Consider the following 17,273-nt stretch of genomic DNA (forward strand, 5'->3'; position numbering starts at 1 on the left):
GGCTCCCAAACCATCCCGTCCTATACTAGTATAGGTATCTGATATTATTCTCGGCAGCTGTCTCTCTTGCTCCATATTTGGAGTTTCCCGGAGACGCTGGCGTATGGCCAGTGCCACTGCTTCCCCTTTAATATTAATCAGTATTATCGAGGAGACAGCATCAAAGTTACGCATCAATTTCATCCCCAGATCCAGGCCCAGTGCGTCCCCATGTTCATTTTGTATTTGTTTTAATACTTCTGGTAAACTGGCAAGTGTAGGGGTACCATGTGTGATAGTATAAACGGCAGCGAAGACTGTACCCCAAGTGGCACATTCATCCACTGAGGGAACCATCCCAAACGGCAAGCACATAGTGAGCAATCTATGTTTGTCCTGTGGCCCCGTATGGGGGAACACAGCTTCCAGCTGATTTGTTTTCTGGGCAATCCAGAACGGTATTTTTTCCCGTTCCGTGGGCACTTTACCCATAATGGTATGCACTGTTTGTGGATTAATCCCGGTAGCTAATTGATATCCACCAGCTACTGGCGGTGCTGGACGCGCTGGGGTAGTATTCAATGTTCGCATCACAAACTGAACCAATCGTCTATAAAATGCCACTAATTCATTATATAATATTCGTAAATCTGCGATCGGCATATTCTGGATGCCTGGGTGAGGTGTATAAGTGGCAAACATAGGCCATGTAGGTCCCTCATTACTTAAAGGACCTAGCCTCACCCGTCTTAGTACATGTGGTAGGGGGCCTTCAAACCAGTTCTGGTGTTCTTGATATGTGAGCGATATTTCATGATACTGGTATGCTTCGTATCTTACGGGCACGTCCGCAATGTCATATGTGTGAAATGTGTGCGTCCGTTGGTCAGCCTCAGGAAAGGCAACCCAACAGTAAAATGTTTCTGTTTGGTAGGCTTCACTTGCTTCTACAATCAGAGTAACTTCCCCGCCTTCTTCCGTAAGGCCATGTGCTATTAAATGTCGTGTAAGTGCATTTCTAGCATTTGCAGGAATGTCTATGGTATTGGCCATATTTGTTTTAGAGAAACGGAACACCAAAATAGGGGAAGTTTTTCCTTTTGTGAGTTCGAGCTCGAACAACCTACAGCCTAATCAGGTGTTACCTGTTTGGCTGAGGAGGATTCTCCCAAAGACCACGGACGTCTCCGTATAATGGTACTGAGGGTACCTGTTATCTGTGAGACAGTGATAGTCAGGGTATCCGTAAATTAGTGCCTAAACACCATCGTTGGTGGCGCCATGTCGTAGTTCGGACTCTTGCTCTGAGGAAGACTGCTGGTCTCAGGATGACAGTACTTTCGTTTGTAGGTGACTAAGTCTCTTCCTACAACTAGTTGTAACTGTTGTCCAAACCTTACCGGCTTAATAGAAGTACCTCACCAGAAACACAATAGTAAAAGGTGATTTGTAGCAGTCGCTTACGCATGGACTCAAAGTACAATATCTCAGGGTTGTCGTGGTTAAACGGAAATTACCCTTTTCTCACAGATTTATTATGTCTCATACAAACAAAGGCAATAACACAGATGCAGTAAAGTTATAATAGTTTTTATTCAACATAACTGCAATTTGTGATAAGTAGCATGAACTGCAATGATTAGGATAATGAATATACCAAGCAACAGTATTGTGAAGAGGAGAGTCATTGTTATAAAGATCCCCACCATTATGCAATATATGAAAGAAATATATGTATATGTAAAAGATGGAATAAGCCCTAATACCCTAAGGAGAGTAGGTCTAACCTCCTACCTAAAAAAGGAGATCTGGGTTCGTTAAACCTAATCTGCCGAAGCCGTGTCCATGAGAGGAGCCCCCAACCCTCGTTACCTTGGAATGAGGTCTCTATCTCAGACTCCGCAGGGACACGAAGACTGGGTCAGTGTTAAGATGACTGCAGCATCGGTATCAGCGATGGTGGTGATGTCCTCTGGTCGGAATCCCTCTGATTATCTGTCTAAAAGTGTGTTGTATTTATACAGATCTACAAGGTCCCCTGACATAAGTGTTATTCATAACAATAGATATCAGGCATGCTTGGGACGGCAATTAATATCAACAATCCCTCGAAAGTATAGAGAGGGAAAATCCCTAAGTGTGAATGCCTACTGTATGTTTGTCTTTCGTGCTTGATCTTGAGGCCTTGGCGCAGTGACACTGATAATAGAACCCATAACAAGTGGCCTAACTATAAACAAGGCCGCCATTTTAAAGGAAATAAATAATTAAATGGACTAAGCCAGAGCAAGCTAAGTAGGTTAAGAGTCACTGGGTGACGGGGGCACGAGTTTACAAGCCTACGGCTAAGCTAACTCCTGTTAACTCGTTAAAACAAACTAGGATTCACTACAGCAGCATCTCTGACTATCACTTGTGAAGTCAGGGTTGGAGGAACCCTGGTCTCCCTACCTAGGACTGAAGGTGGGAAATCCTCCTCCACATCACTAGCTTCCCCCTCTGTAAGGGTATCTTCAGAGGGGTTGTCTCTAGCAAACTCTGCCAAGAGCTCCTGGAGCTGTACTTTGGTAGGGTTTGATCCAGTTTTGTCTTTTTGGTTTTGCAGAGAGTCCTTAACTCTGACATCCTAAGATGCAGGTAAGGGGTGAGGTTGAGCTCCACCACCATCTCTTCTGCAGTAGACATTATTTCTCTAAAAGTTGGGATACTTTATAAGAATCTAAAACTATCTCTAGAACTTAATCCAAACTTTTACAAAAAACTTTTAAACTCTAAAAGAAATGCTAACAGGGACTAACACAAGGCCCTAGCAGGACTTTCAAAAATTTAGAAAAATAGCTAAAATTTCAAAAATCAGTTTCTAATGACAATTTTTGGAATTAAGTTGTGTGATCAGGTATTGGCTGAGTAGTCCAGCAAATGCAAAGTCTTGTACCCCACCGTTGATCCGCCAATGTAGGAAGTTGGCTCTGTATATACTATCTCAAAGTAAGAAATAGTGTGCACAGCGTCCAAGGGTTCCCCTTAGTGGTAAGATAGTGGCAAAAAGAGATAATTCTAATGCTCTATTTTGTGGTAGTGTGGTCGAGCAGTAGGCTTATCAGAGGGTAGTGTTTAGCATTTGTTGTACACACACAGGCAAAAAAAGAGGAACACACACTCAAAGACAGTTCCAGGCCAATAGGTTTTTATATAGAAAAATATATTTTCTTAGTTTATTTTAAGAACCACAGGCTCAAGATTTACAAACTATACTTTAAAGGAAAGGTATTTCAATCAGGTATCTTAGGAAATTTGAATTATCACAATAGTATGTACAGTCTTGGCAAAAATGGCAATAAGCTATTTTAAAAGTGGACGAAGCAAACATCAACAGTTCCTGGGGGAGGCAAGTAAATGTTAAGTTCACAGGTAAGTAAAACACTTACAGGGTTCAAAGTTGGGTCCAAGGTAGCCCACCTTAGGGGGTTAAAGGCAACCCCAAAGTTACCACACCAGCAGCTCAGGGCCAGTCAGGTGTAGAGGTCAAAGTGGTGCCCAAAACACATAGGGGATCATTCCGACCCTGGCGGTCATAGACCGCCAGGGCCGGGGACTGCGGATGCACCGCCAACAGGCTGGCGGTGCATCCAGGCCAATTCTGACCGCGGCGGTAAAGCCGCGGTCAGAAAAGGGAAACCGGCGGTTTCCCGACGGTTTTCCCCTGGCCTGAGGAATCCTCCATGGTGGCGCTGCAGGCAGCGCCGCCATGGGGATTCCGACCCCCTTCCCGCCAGCCTGGTTCTGGCGGTTTGACCGCCAGAACCTTGCTGGCGGGACCGGGTGTTGTGGGGCCCCTGGGGGCCCCTGAAATGCCCATGCCAATGGCATGGGCACTGCAGGGGCCCCCTAACAGGGCCCCACAAAGATTTTCAGTGTCTGCATAGCAGACACTGAAAATCGCGACGGGTGCAACTGCACCCGTCGCACCCTTTCCACTCCGCCGGCTCCATTCGGAGCCGGTATCCTCGTGGAAGGGGGTTTCACACTGGGCGGGCGGGCGGCCTTCTGGCGGTCGCCCGCCGGCCCAGCGGGAAACTCAGAATTACCGCGGCGGTCTTTTGACCGCGCTGCGGTATTCTGTCGGGGGAACTTTGGCGGGCGGCCTCCGCCGCCCGCCGAAGTCAGAATGACCCCCATAGGCTTCAATGGAAATAGAGGTGCCCTGGTTCCAGTCTGCCAGCATGTAAGTACCCGCGACTTCGGAGGGCAGACCTAGGGGGGGTTTGTAGGGCACCGGGGGGGGACACAAGCAGGCACAGAAAGTACACCCTCAGCAGCAGAGGAGCGGCCGGGTGCAGAGTGCAAAAAGGTGTCGGGTTTTCAATAGGAATCAATGAGGAGACCCGGGGGTCTCTTCAACGATGCAGCCAGGCACGGGGGGGTCCTTGGGGTAGCCACCACCTGGGCTAGGCAGATGGTCGCATGGGGGTCGCTCCTGCACTGGAGTTCGGTTCCTTCAGGACCTGGGGGTTGTGGGTTCAGTGTGGTTTCCAGGCATCGGGTTCCTTGGAGCAGGCAGTCGCGGTCAGGGGGAGCCTTTGGATTTCCTCTGCAGGCGTCGCTGTGGGGGCTCAGGGGGGTCAACTCTGGCCACTTATGGGCTTGCAGTCGCCGGGGAGTCCTCCCTGTGGTGTTGGTTTTCCGCAGGTCGAGCCGGGGGCGTTCGGTGCAGAGTGGAAAGTCTCATGCTCCCGGTGGGAAACGTGTTGTCTTTAAAAGTTGCTTCTTTGTTGCAAAGCTGCAGTTTTGTTGAACAGGGCTGCTGTTCTCAGGGGGTTAAAGGCAACCCCAAAGTTACCACACCAGCAGCTCAGGGCCGGTCAGGTGTAGAGGTCAAAGTGGTGCCCAAAACACATAGGGGATCATTCCGACCCTGGCGGTCATAGACCGCCAGGGCCGGGGACTGCGGATGCACCGCCAACAGGCTGGCGGTGCATCCAGGCCAATTCTGACCGCGGCGGTAAAGCCGCGGTCAGAAAAGGGAAACCGGCGGTTTCCCGACGGTTTTCCCCTGGCCTGAGGAATCCTCCATGGTGGCGCTGCAGGCAGCGCCGCCATGGGGATTCCGACCCCCTTCCCGCCAGCCTGGTTCTGGCGGTTTGACCGCCAGAACCTTGCTGGCGGGACCGGGTGTTGTGGGGCCCCTGGGGGCCCCTGAAATGCCCATGCCAATGGCATGGGCACTGCAGGGGCCCCCTAACAGGGCCCCACAAAGATTTTCAGTGTCTGCATAGCAGACACTGAAAATCGCGACGGGTGCAACTGCACCCGTCGCACCCTTTCCACTCCGCCGGCTCCATTCGGAGCCGGTATCCTCGTGGAAGGGGGTTTCACACTGGGCGGGCGGGCGGCCTTCTGGCGGTCGCCCGCCGGCCCAGCGGGAAACTCAGAATTACCGCGGCGGTCTTTTGACCGCGCTGAGGTATTCTGTCGGGGGAACTTTGGCGGGCGGCCTCCGCCGCCCGCCGAAGTCAGAATGACCCCCATAGGCTTCAATGGAAATAGAGGTGCCCTGGTTCCAGTCTGCCAGCATGTAAGTACCCGCGACTTCGGAGGGCAGACCTAGGGGGGGTTTGTAGGGCACCGGGGGGGGACACAAGCAGGCACAGAAAGTACACCCTCAGCAGCAGAGGAGCGGCCGGGTGCAGAGTGCAAAAAGGTGTCGGGTTTTCAATAGGAATCAATGAGGAGACCCGGGGGTCTCTTCAACGATGCAGCCAGGCACGGGGGGGGTCCTTGGGGTAGCCACCACCTGGGCTAGGCAGATGGTCGCATGGGGGTCGCTCCTGCACTGGAGTTCGGTTCCTTCAGGACCTGGGGGTTGTGGGTTCAGTGTGGTTTCCAGGCATCGGGTTCCTTGGAGCAGGCAGTCGCGGTCAGGGGGAGCCTTTGGATTTCCTCTGCAGGCGTCGCTGTGGGGGCTCAGGGGGGTCAACTCTGGCCACTTATGGGCTTGCAGTCGCCGGGGAGTCCTCCCTGTGGTGTTGGTTTTCCGCAGGTCGAGCCGGGGGCGTTCGGTGCAGAGTGGAAAGTCTCATGCTTCCGGTGGGAAACGTGTTGTCTTTAAAAGTTGCTTCTTTGTTGCAAAGCTGCAGTTTTGTTGAACAGGGCTGCTGTTCTCAGGAGCTTTTTGGTCCTTTTAGATGCAGGGCAGTCCTCTGAGGCTGTTGCAGTTTTTCTTGAAGTGGGGAAACAGGCCGGTAGGGCTGGGGCCAAAGCAGTCGTCGTCTCCGTCTTCTCTGCAGGGCTTCAGGTCAGCAGTCCTTTTTCGTCTTCAGGTTGCAGGAATCTAGTTTTCTAGGTTCTGGGGAGCCCCTAAATACTGAATTTAGGGGTGTGTTTAGGTCTGGGAGGGCAGTAGCCAATGGCTACTGTCCTGGAGGGTGGCTAGACCCTCTTTGTGCCTCCTCCCTGAGGGGAGGGGGCACATCCCTAGTCCTATTGGGGGAATCCTCCAAAACCAAGATGGCGGATTTCTAAAGGCAGGGGCCACCTTAGCTCAGGACACCTTTGTGCCATTTGTGGAAACAATGGTACATTTTAGGTGAAGGAAAACTGGTGCTGGGGCCTGATTAGCAGGGTCCCAGCACACTTCTCAGTCAAGTCAGCATCAGTATCAGGCAATAAGTGGGGGGTAATTGCAACAGGGAGCCATTTCCTTACACTGAGTCCGCTTTGTCTCCAAAGAGATGAGAGCCTTCAAGGGGCATGTCAACATGGAACTGTTGGTCATCCCCAGAAAAACCAGAAGTACGCAACCAGGCCTGGCGTTGTAAGGCCACTCTCATAGGAACCAATCTGCCCACAGAATCGGTCGTTTCCAGCCCACAACGGATAGTGAACTTCGCCACATCTCTCCCATCGTTGACAGCTTGGGAGATTATAGCACGGACCTCCTCCGGTATCTGCGGCAGGACTTGCGCAACCGTATCTCACAGAGAGTGGGTATAGCGGCCCAAAAGGCATGCGGTGTTCACAGACCACAGCGCGAGACTGGAGGAGGAAAATAACTTCTTCCCAAATTGTTCCAGCCTTTTTGATTCCCTATCCGGGGGTGCGCTAGGAATGCACCTGAAGAAGAGGAAGCCTGGATGACAAACCTCTCAGGCATGGGATGTTGGGACAGGAATTTTGGGTCGTTCGGAGGGGACTGATGGCGGCGTGCGATAGTCCTATTCACAGGAGCTCCTGTGTTGGGTTTGGACCAAGTACCCAAAAGGAAATCGGTGAGGGCTTCATTGAACGGTAAAAGGGGCTCAGATGTGGAAGGCCCTGGCTGAAGCACCTCCGTCAGGAGATTGGACCTGACCTCAACAGTAGGAAGCTCAAGGCCAAGGACCTCAGCCACCCTACGGACCACCATACCATAAATCTCTCCCTCCGCTGTAGCCACGGTAGGAGGAGACAGCATGCCAGCATCTGGAGAAGTATCCAGTCCACTGGTGTCGCCCAATTCCTGTGCCCAGTCCAAAGATGGGTCATCCTGGTATTCATAAGGATCCAGGGACCCCTCCAATCCTTCCCTGAATTCATACCCATGGGAAAAAGGGTCCGAATCCGACCTGGGGTGAATAGGCCCAATCGAAGACAAAGGCGGCGTCGGCTGACGACGCTCCGAGTTGTCAGGGATAAGGATCAGGTCGATAGTGGGCACTACTGACGTTGGGAGCGTCGACAATTGACTCGGCGCCGGGGAAGGTCTCAATGCTGCGACAGGCACCGGTGCGGATTCGCTAGCAGATCCGGAGGGGACCTCGGTGGCCGGAGCAGAAGCTGCTGGCACGGAACCCGAAGGCCCCTCAACCGAACCCTTTGGGCCCAAAAGCGATGTATCATGGTCGGACCGCCCAAAGATGAGGCGCATGGCTTCATAGAATTCCTTAAGTTGGGTGGGGGTCGCTCCGGCTCCTGGAAACTTGGGGAAGCACGGAGCGGACCCAGACGCAGACTCCGAGGACAGGGGCCTTGAGCGTCGACGCTCCTCCCGCGTCGCATCAGCCAAGTGATGGAGCGAAGTTGGAGAGCGATGGGACCTCTTCAACTTCTTCTTCTTACCTGCACCCAAAGATTTTGAGGATGATGAGTGGTGATGGCTCTGCGAACGGTCTCGAGACCTTCCTCTCGATCGAGACTGGGACCTAAGCGGAGTTGAGCGCCATGCCGCCATGAGTTTGAGGGACTGCTCCTTCAAGGCCTTTGGGTGTATGGCCCGGCACTCGAGCACGACTTCGGGTCGTGGTCGAGCTCGAGACACCACAAACATACCTGATGCAGATCTGTCACCAACATCATGCGGTGACAGTCCTCCAACCGCTTGAAACCGGTCTTCGGGGACATCTTCAACGCACCAATTAACTGACTAGAAAAGTCAACAAAACGGTCGAATTCAGTCAATAAGAGACCAGGGTAGCTCTCTCCGGATCAAGGCGTAGCACAGAAAGAAAATAACTGACATCACTGCACTGACGCGGCGTCTATGTGCTACTCCTGACGTCATCACAGCAACTACAACACCAACAACGCCCGCGGAGTCGACTGATGCCACCTACCAAAGCGCAAGGGTATTGCTCGAAGAAAAATCTCCAGATCCAGTCTGACGCCTGGGGGAAATTCTAAGGTAAGGAATCTGCAACTAGAAGTCTCTATCACATAGCTAGATGCAGAGGGGTCGCGGACATAGCCCTGGGGGTGTGGGCTTGGTTGAGTTGGAGGTGACATGGCAAATGAATGGGAAGGAATGGGGGTAGTGGTAGAAAAGGTTGTGGATATTTTAAGAGTTTGTAATTCTATTAGTAGTTGCTTTGTGCCTTACCACCCACATGATTTTTGACAATTTTGTGTTTATGCCCCAACATAAGTTTTAAAAAAAAGTTAAACCGAAATAGTTTTGTAGTTAAGCCCTATTGCTTTACCCATTCGAGAAGGACTATAGTTGCAACACTGGTTAAAACCAGTAGCGGATCGCTCCGTGCTGAAGGGGTGGGGGCTGGTGTGCGGGGGGGGGACAAAACCATTTAATAAAAAAATAAAAACTTACCTGCTCCGCCGCTGTGCTGCTCCTCTTTCCCTCAGCACTGCAGACACAGGCTCCCAACCTGCCCTGCAGCCAATCCTGACACTGCTCAGAGCTGCGTTAGGATTGACTGGAGCACCCAGCCAGGGCACTCCCAGGCAGAATGGGAGCCTGTGTCTGTTGTTTGGACGGCACAAAACGCAGGCCAAACATACATGCGCATTGAGGGAAGTGGACAGTGCACTCCCCTCGCCCCAGTCATCCCACATGGCCCCGCCCCTTTAACAACAGAACGATAATAAATACAGTTTATTATCATTTCGTTGTGAAAGGTTTGCAGCTGCTGCTGCTCATGGTGGGGGGCACTGCTGGTTAAAACCTTAAACAATGTTATCTCTCTCTATGCTCAAACATGTACTGCAGATCCTAGTATCCATCACAGAAACCATTATATTTTTCTTCATCTGCTTCAGCCAAAAGATTCATTTATGGACATCCTGGCGACTCAAATTTTGAAAGAAACACAGCAGTCTGCTCCAACTCTAGTTTTTCTAAACATTTAAACGCCCATGACAGGTCAGCGATAGAGCAAGACTCACACAGGACACTCGGGTCCAGTATAGTTTACTTTAGATGTGGTGTAAGGACAGAAGTCCTCTTAAACTGTGAAACCGTCCCTCATGACTGCAGTAACAGATTAACTCGCTAAGTTTCACTGGAGCCAGAATTGTTCACAAAGTTGTTATTGCTTTAAGTTTGGCTTAAGTAGTGGAAATCAGTGGAAATCAGCTCAGATTCAGAAAGTTTTCACTATATCGTGATCCATTTTTATGCTTCGATAATCTTTTTGAGTTTACATATTTCTACTTACTAAGAGCATTCTTGCTAGGGGCAAAAGTTTTCTTGAACATTCTTCAATTATGTCTGAAACATCTTCCTGTCACAAACAATCAAAATTAAAGTTGATCTTTAAAGCACGAGTGTAGCAGTGCGGTGGCAGACTGTATTGCTTTCTTCACAGTGAACAGTCTCCACTCTAGCAACGCAGTTTATTTCTGCAAAAAGTCAGATCCCTTCACCTTGCCCACTCTCATTCTACAAGAAGCTTGCTGATCAGTCTATACTCACCTACGATCAACGTAAGTCATATTTCTTTTATCTAATTTATACATCACTTTTTTATGCAAGACTGATTTAAGCTTTGTTCAACACTGCCTGCCAAGGGCCCTAATGCAGGCAAGGAGAGTGCGCCCTGACTGAATAGTAAAATACAGCCGTAATTAGGGTACGTTGGAATACGCGGAACCCTGGACCTCGTTGCGACTGAACATGCTGTACCACTGATAGCTGCGCTCCTGTTGGTGAGAACGTGCTACCCATAGGTCATTGAGCCGTGCTCATTTAAACAGTGTAGTAAAGCTGCACCCTGAGTGAAGAATAAAACAGACTTCAACCTTCAATATCATAAGCTGTACCGCATCCCAGAGCTGGCGAACGAAAAAAGCACTGGTCACAAATATTTTTAAAAAGCCAACTTGTAAAAAAGAAAATAAAAATACTGAAAATTAAAACTAGCTAAAAGGAATAAAATGTAACACTGTTCTTACCCATCTGAGCAGACTGGATGTTCAACGTTACTGATGGGCTCCTCCGTTTGCTGGGTAAGCTCCCCATCACCTTCACTGAATATATATGGTTGTCAGTAAAACGTTTTCACAGCAAATATCTGAAAGGAATTAATATGGTTTCCAAACGTTTAATTACAGCGCGCCCTGGGTACAAATTACGTTGCTTTCTTTTCTTCATTGAACAGCATTCAGTTACGAACCACAGCAAGCTTTTAACATAGCACCTGCACCATGTAGGCAGGTTTTCAGAGAACCCTTTGCTGTGGTTTACCATTTCCTGAAACTTTTCATTTCCTGAGTTAGCTAAAACTCTACCTAGAAAAGTACATCTTTAGACAAGAACAGACTAAAAGGTGCACTGAAAATTCAATACACCAGTCTTAAATTTGCTGCCCAGAATATTTTACAGTTATTTATTGCACCCTATAAACGGTTGTAAAAACGACGTCAAGCTAAAAACTAAAATGTTGATTTAACTTACACAAGAGTCAATCAATTATCAGCGACATGGCTAGTTGAGTGTGGGCTTTTCGGGTCCAAAACTGGGGTACCAATGGGATGCGAAGTAAAGAAAGAGAAAGTTATGCGCAGAACTTGGTGCACGATGTGCAATAAGGTCACATTTAAGCAAAAAAATCGCAGACGGAATTAGTGAACTCAATGTCAAAAAAACCTAAGCATGCTGGTTGCATAGATCTAGATCGAAGATCCAACACTCAAGAGGCCATCAACCTCAGCCCATAGCAAACTTAATATTCTGTCACTACTTTCAGTACAATAATATGCAGAACAACTTGGAGCGATGTTCTGGTGATTTTCCACAACATTTCAGGATGTTAGACATTGTACCCCTAAAATGTTTCAATGTCAAGTCAATACAGTGAGGAACCTTCACTATATCATTCTTTGTAAGAATGCCCAACTCATGCATTAACGAAACTCAAGAAATAACATGAACTCCTCAATGGGAACACTGGTTTTCTTTGTAGGAAATTGTAAAAATCCTGTTAACAACAGATACCTGGAACTCTCTCGGTGGACCAATATCCAGTGTGTTTCACCGGGAACCACACTTAATTTCTCTGCGGAATACGCAAGCTAGACTAACTCATAGGATGTGTGGTTTGCAACTCCAGGAATCAGATTGGATTTGAAATTCTTAGACTACAGAGGCCTCCACAATTCCTGAAATCACTGGTGCCTCTTGGGAGAAGAAGAGTCAGACTAGGAGAAGGAACAGATGGGGTTCTGTTCCCCAGCTGTGTTTGTCCTGCATCCTATATGACCCCACCACTACAGCTACCGAATGCTTCACTGCTGGGTGGCTACATAAAAAAACACACACCACCACACACATTACAGGGAGTGCAGAATTATTAGGCAAGTTGTATTTTTGAGGATTAATTTTATTATTGAACAACAACCATGTTCTCAATGAACCCAAAAAACGAATTAATATCAAAACTGAATATTTTTGGAAGTAGTTTTTAGTTTGTTTTTAGTTTTAGCTATGTTAGGGGGATATCTGTGTGTGCAGGTGACTATCAATGTGCATAATTATTAGGCAACTTAACAAAAAAAAATATATACCCATTTCAATTATTTATCATTACCAGTGAAACCAATATAACATCTCAACATTCACAAATATACATTTCTGACATTCAAAAACAAAACAAAAACAAATCAGTGACCAATATAGTCACCTTTCTTTGCAAGGACACTCAAAAGCCTGCCATCCATGGATTCTGTCAGTGTTTTGATCTGTTCACCATCAACATTGCGTGCAGCAGCAACCACAGCCTCCCAGACACTGTTCAGAGAGGTGTACTGTTTTCCCTCCTTGTAAATCTCACATTTGATGATGGACCACAGGTTCTCAATGGGGTTCAGATCAGGTGAACAAGGAGGCCATGTCATTAGATTTCCTTCTTTTATACCCTTTCTTGCCAGCCACGCTGTGGAGTACTTGGACGCGTGTGATGGAGCATTGTCCTGCATGAAAATCATGTTTTTCTTGAAGGATGCAGACTTCTTCCTGTACCACTGCTTGAAGAAGGTGTCTTCCAGGAACTGGCAGTAGGACTGGGAGTTGAGCTTGACTCCATACTCAACCCGAAAAGGCCCCACAAGCTCATCTTTGATGATACCAGCCCAAACCAGTACTCCACCTCCACCTTGCTGGCGTCTGAGTCGGACTGGAGCTCTCTGCCCTTTACCAATCCAGCCACGGGCCCATCCATCTGGCCCATCAAGACTCACTCTCATTTCATCAGTCCATAAAACCTTAGAAAAATCAGTCTTGAGATATTTCTTGGCCCAGTCTTGACGTTTCAGCTTGTGTGTCTTGTTCAGTGGTGGTCGTCTTTCAGCCTTTCTTACCTTGGCCATGTCTCTGAGTATTGCACACCTTGTGCTTTTGGGCACTCCAGTGATGTTGCAGCTCTGAAATATGGCCAAACTGGTGGCAAGTGGCATCGTGGCAGCTGCACGCTTGACTTTTCTCAGTTCATGGGCAGTTATTTTGCGCCTTGGTTTTTCCACACGCTTCTTGCGACCCTGTTGACTATTTTGAATGAAACGCTTGATTGTTCGATGATCACGCTTCAGAAGCTTTGCAATTTTAAGAGTGCTGCATCCCTCTGCAAGATATCTCACTATTTTTGACTTTTCTGAGCCTGTCAAGTCCTTCTTTTGACCCATTTTGCCAAAGGAAAGGAAGTTGCCTAATAATTATGCACACCTGATATAGGGTGTTGATGTCATTAGACCACACCCCTTCTCATTACAGAGATGCACATCACCTAATATGCTTAATTGGTAGTAGGCTTTCGAGCCTATACAGCTTGGAGTAAGACAACATGCATAAAGAGGATGATGTGGTCAAAATACTCATTTGCCTAATAATTCTGCACTCCCTGTAGTCTGTCTGAATGCCTTTCTTTGCAAAGCAGTAGGTGTTTAAATATGACTTTTTATGTGTATGCATATATTTGCATCTATGTGCGAGTTATGGCTTGCATGGATGTTGTGTAACTTATGGATTGTGTTCCTAACCATGACTTGTCAATTTTAGTGTTTCTTCCATTTTACTTTGTAACCATAAGTGTACTTCAATTTTGTTTTTCAAGTGAATGCTTGAGGTTTTTACATTGAGATGTGAAAACCAAACATAGTCTTAAATTTGCTTAAGTCCCTGAGCTTTTTGAGTGATTTTATTTATCAAACACTGCATCCACAAGTTCCCTACCCTCAACCTTCCACACAAATCTGTAATAATTTTGCTGCACCGTTAGCAAATTTCGTTTTCTGTAGGATTGTCAAGTTTTATGCAGATCAATCAATAGATAGCAAACTTAAAAGGGGTGTAATAAAAAAATCTATTCTATGCTAATCACTTTGGTGCCTTTTAATAGATTTGGACAAAATGTGGCATTTCCTTATCTTATTAAATTTACTCTTGATATTTGCAGTTTCATGCAAATCCATAAAGGAGAGGCAGAGTTAAATAAGGTGGATCAAAAAAGTTTTAATTTGCAAATAACATTCCTGGGGTTAGTGATCCTGTATAAAAAATGGCAGGCTGTTAGGACATTACATCCAGTGGAATCTCAGGGTTCAGGCACATCTGAAATACTGCAAAGTTAAAGGAGGGTCAACATTTATTTTATTTGCCATTTTTTTGGGTGATGTATGGCAGACTGGTATGCAATCTGGCGGACCCGTAGCATGATTAGCTCACCCTTAGTGTATAGAGTTTTATGCAAATCCATCAACAGGGTGCACAGTTACGGGGACGGCCAAAATAACTGTTTATTTTTAATAATATGCTAACCTAAGGCAAATTACCAACCCCCCATTGCATGGCCTTCGAATATATAACATGCATAGGACACGTTGGCCACAGGTCCTGGCCCATAGCCTGGGTGGGTATTTTTTCTAATATTTAAGGATTCTTGGAAACTGTTTTAGGTGGTTCGAGAACTAAACTATGGTATCGTGGACTTGAAATGACCAAGAGTTAAATTACTGTGTTCAATGGAGGGGGCTGGCTTTTATTTTTAAATTAAAGTCCTCTAGAGTCTGCTAACCAGGGGTTGAGGTGAGAAAGTGAATTTAGGTGCATATGTGCTTTAATTCTTACTTGTTTACTATGAAAGACTTAACATTCACATTTTCTTTTACATTTTTGTTTTGGCACCATCTTACATACCACCAAAGTATTTGAATTGGTGCACATTTACACACATTTTAAATTAACTATAGTTTTGGTAATCCATATTGTACACTGCACATTTCTACTGAATCATGCTATGAAAATGTTGCCTCGTCCTGAAGTTGACAAAATAAAGCGAGGATTTTGGAAAATAGTAGACTGAGCTCCAACTTGTGTTATCTGAATCTCTCACTCAAGGTCTTGCTTAATTTTTGAAAGTTTGCGGCTATTTTGCGTTAAATGCATGTTAGATGTCTACGCGGTATCCCGAGTGACATATTTCATTTTAGAGAGTCTTGTTCACTGTGTGCTATGAATAGTCTTTGCTAGGGAAAAAGAAGAGCAGTGGAGCTGACTCCAGACAATGACTAAAGGTGCCATAGGTATGAGAGAGATTTCTCTAGGGGGAGCGCCGTGGAGCACAGACCAGTGCTGGACCTGGTGATTTGGCTGGACATCTTACACATGTTCAGCTAAATTTAGGTAAACTCTATCAGCACCTACCTAATTTCACTTGCATGTGCTGTCTTGCCATCTGGTTAGTTGAGAGCAGGATAATAGACTGGTTGGGTAGGTAAGAACAAGAAGTCCAAAGACAAAGATTGTGTGTGTGCAAATCCATGGTTTGGAGTGAGTATGCTATAGAGATTGTGCGTAGGCTTGGAAGTTAGGCAGGGTGCTGGGATCTAAAGGCCAGACCCAGTTGGGTGTAGAGCTACCCGAGACCACAACCTAACAATCACTAACGAGTATTTAAAATGAACAACAGAACAACTGGCCAGGAGACACTTTCCCTTTACTCACTCTAGAGACAGCAGTGACGAAGGCTCTACCCCATCTGCTCCCAATACACTTCTCCCAATGGGGGACTACCTGACAGGTGGGAGAAGGATTGCTATCCATCTCCCTTGGACACTTCTGACTTTATGAATATTAAGAAACAGTTCCCTAACATTAGAGGAAGACCAGCCCAGTTCTGTGAATAATTCAAGAGTGTGTTTGAAGTGAACAGCCCAAATGTGGCAGATGTGAATCAATTGTTGCCATTAGTGGTACTAAGTGAAGTTTTGTTTCTTTTGCAGTTTTATGTAGCACAAACTAAGACCAAGGGCATTGGATCATTTTACAAGAGCACCAGATGATGTCACACAAGTTCAGTGTGACAGGGTGCTGGACGTGGACCCGCAATGGAAGTACTCCGGGGGCACTCCTCAGTTCACCGACGTCGTACGGGAAGAGGCGGGCTGCAGGGGAGCGGAGAACATCCTGAGGAGTCGGCAATCCAAATGGTTAAAAAACCCGTGAGTCCTGGAAGCAGGGCACCGACAGGAGAACTGGAGACAGGAGAGGCGACGGCAGAAGGAGAGCGAGGCGAGAAAATTGTCAAGAAAGGACACGGAGAAGAGAGGACGAAGAAGGAGCAGGGCAGCAGTACAGAGGAAGTTTACAGAGAAGGAGGAGGACGCACAGAGACTGGCCATGTTGAGGGGAGAACTTGGCCAGCCCAGGTACAAACGTCTCTGTAAACGGGGAAACCCGGGGAAGGGGACGGGCGATAGTACGGAAGAGAAAGGAAGGGGAGGTTAGAAGAAGCACTGGGAAAGTACACATGGGACACAATAACAATGGGCACACTATAAAAAAATGGGCACAGTACACCAAGAGACACAGACAGGGACAAGCAGCTGAGAGAGAGAATAAGGGAAAACTACGGGAAACAGCTGAGAAAATAAGAAGGCGAGAAAAGGAAAGAGAAGCACTCTATAGACAGGAAAACAAGCCAGTAACAGGACAAGGAGCTGACAGAGAGAGAATAAGAGAAAACTAAGTGAAACAGCTGAAAAAATAAGAACGCGAGAAAAGAAAAGGAGAAACGCTCTATAAGCAAGCCAGCAACAGGACAAGTAGCTGAGAGAGAAACAGGGCAGCAAAGACAAAGGTTAATATAAAGAGTAAAACCAGGAACCGCCCAGAGATAGAATAGGAGAACAAGGAAAACTGAAGGGTAAAAGGCATCAAGACAAAGCGGTGAGATAGAAGATACAGGACAAATAAAGTAGAAAGAGAAAGACACAGTGAAAGAGTAAGGATAATAAGGGAAAGGAAAACATACCTACCATCTAATCGGTCTCTTCTCTTTTTCCTCTTCCGCACAAACTCCTCCGCTGTAATGAGATGACTACCTACCCAAGAGGGGAAAGAAGAAGGAACCACTGAAGGACTACAAAGCTACGAGCCTTTTCGAATACAAACCATTACCACAAGATAGACACCACGACCACAGACAAGACCAGAGCCACACACCACCATCACCTACAGACCACCCACGCAACTTACAACACACACCCCAACACATTACCCCACACACCCTCACCCACACTACTTACACAACATC

This window comes from Pleurodeles waltl, chromosome 7, assembly GCF_031143425.1.
Source record: "Pleurodeles waltl isolate 20211129_DDA chromosome 7, aPleWal1.hap1.20221129, whole genome shotgun sequence".
Lineage (NCBI taxonomy): Eukaryota > Metazoa > Chordata > Amphibia > Caudata > Salamandridae > Pleurodeles > Pleurodeles waltl.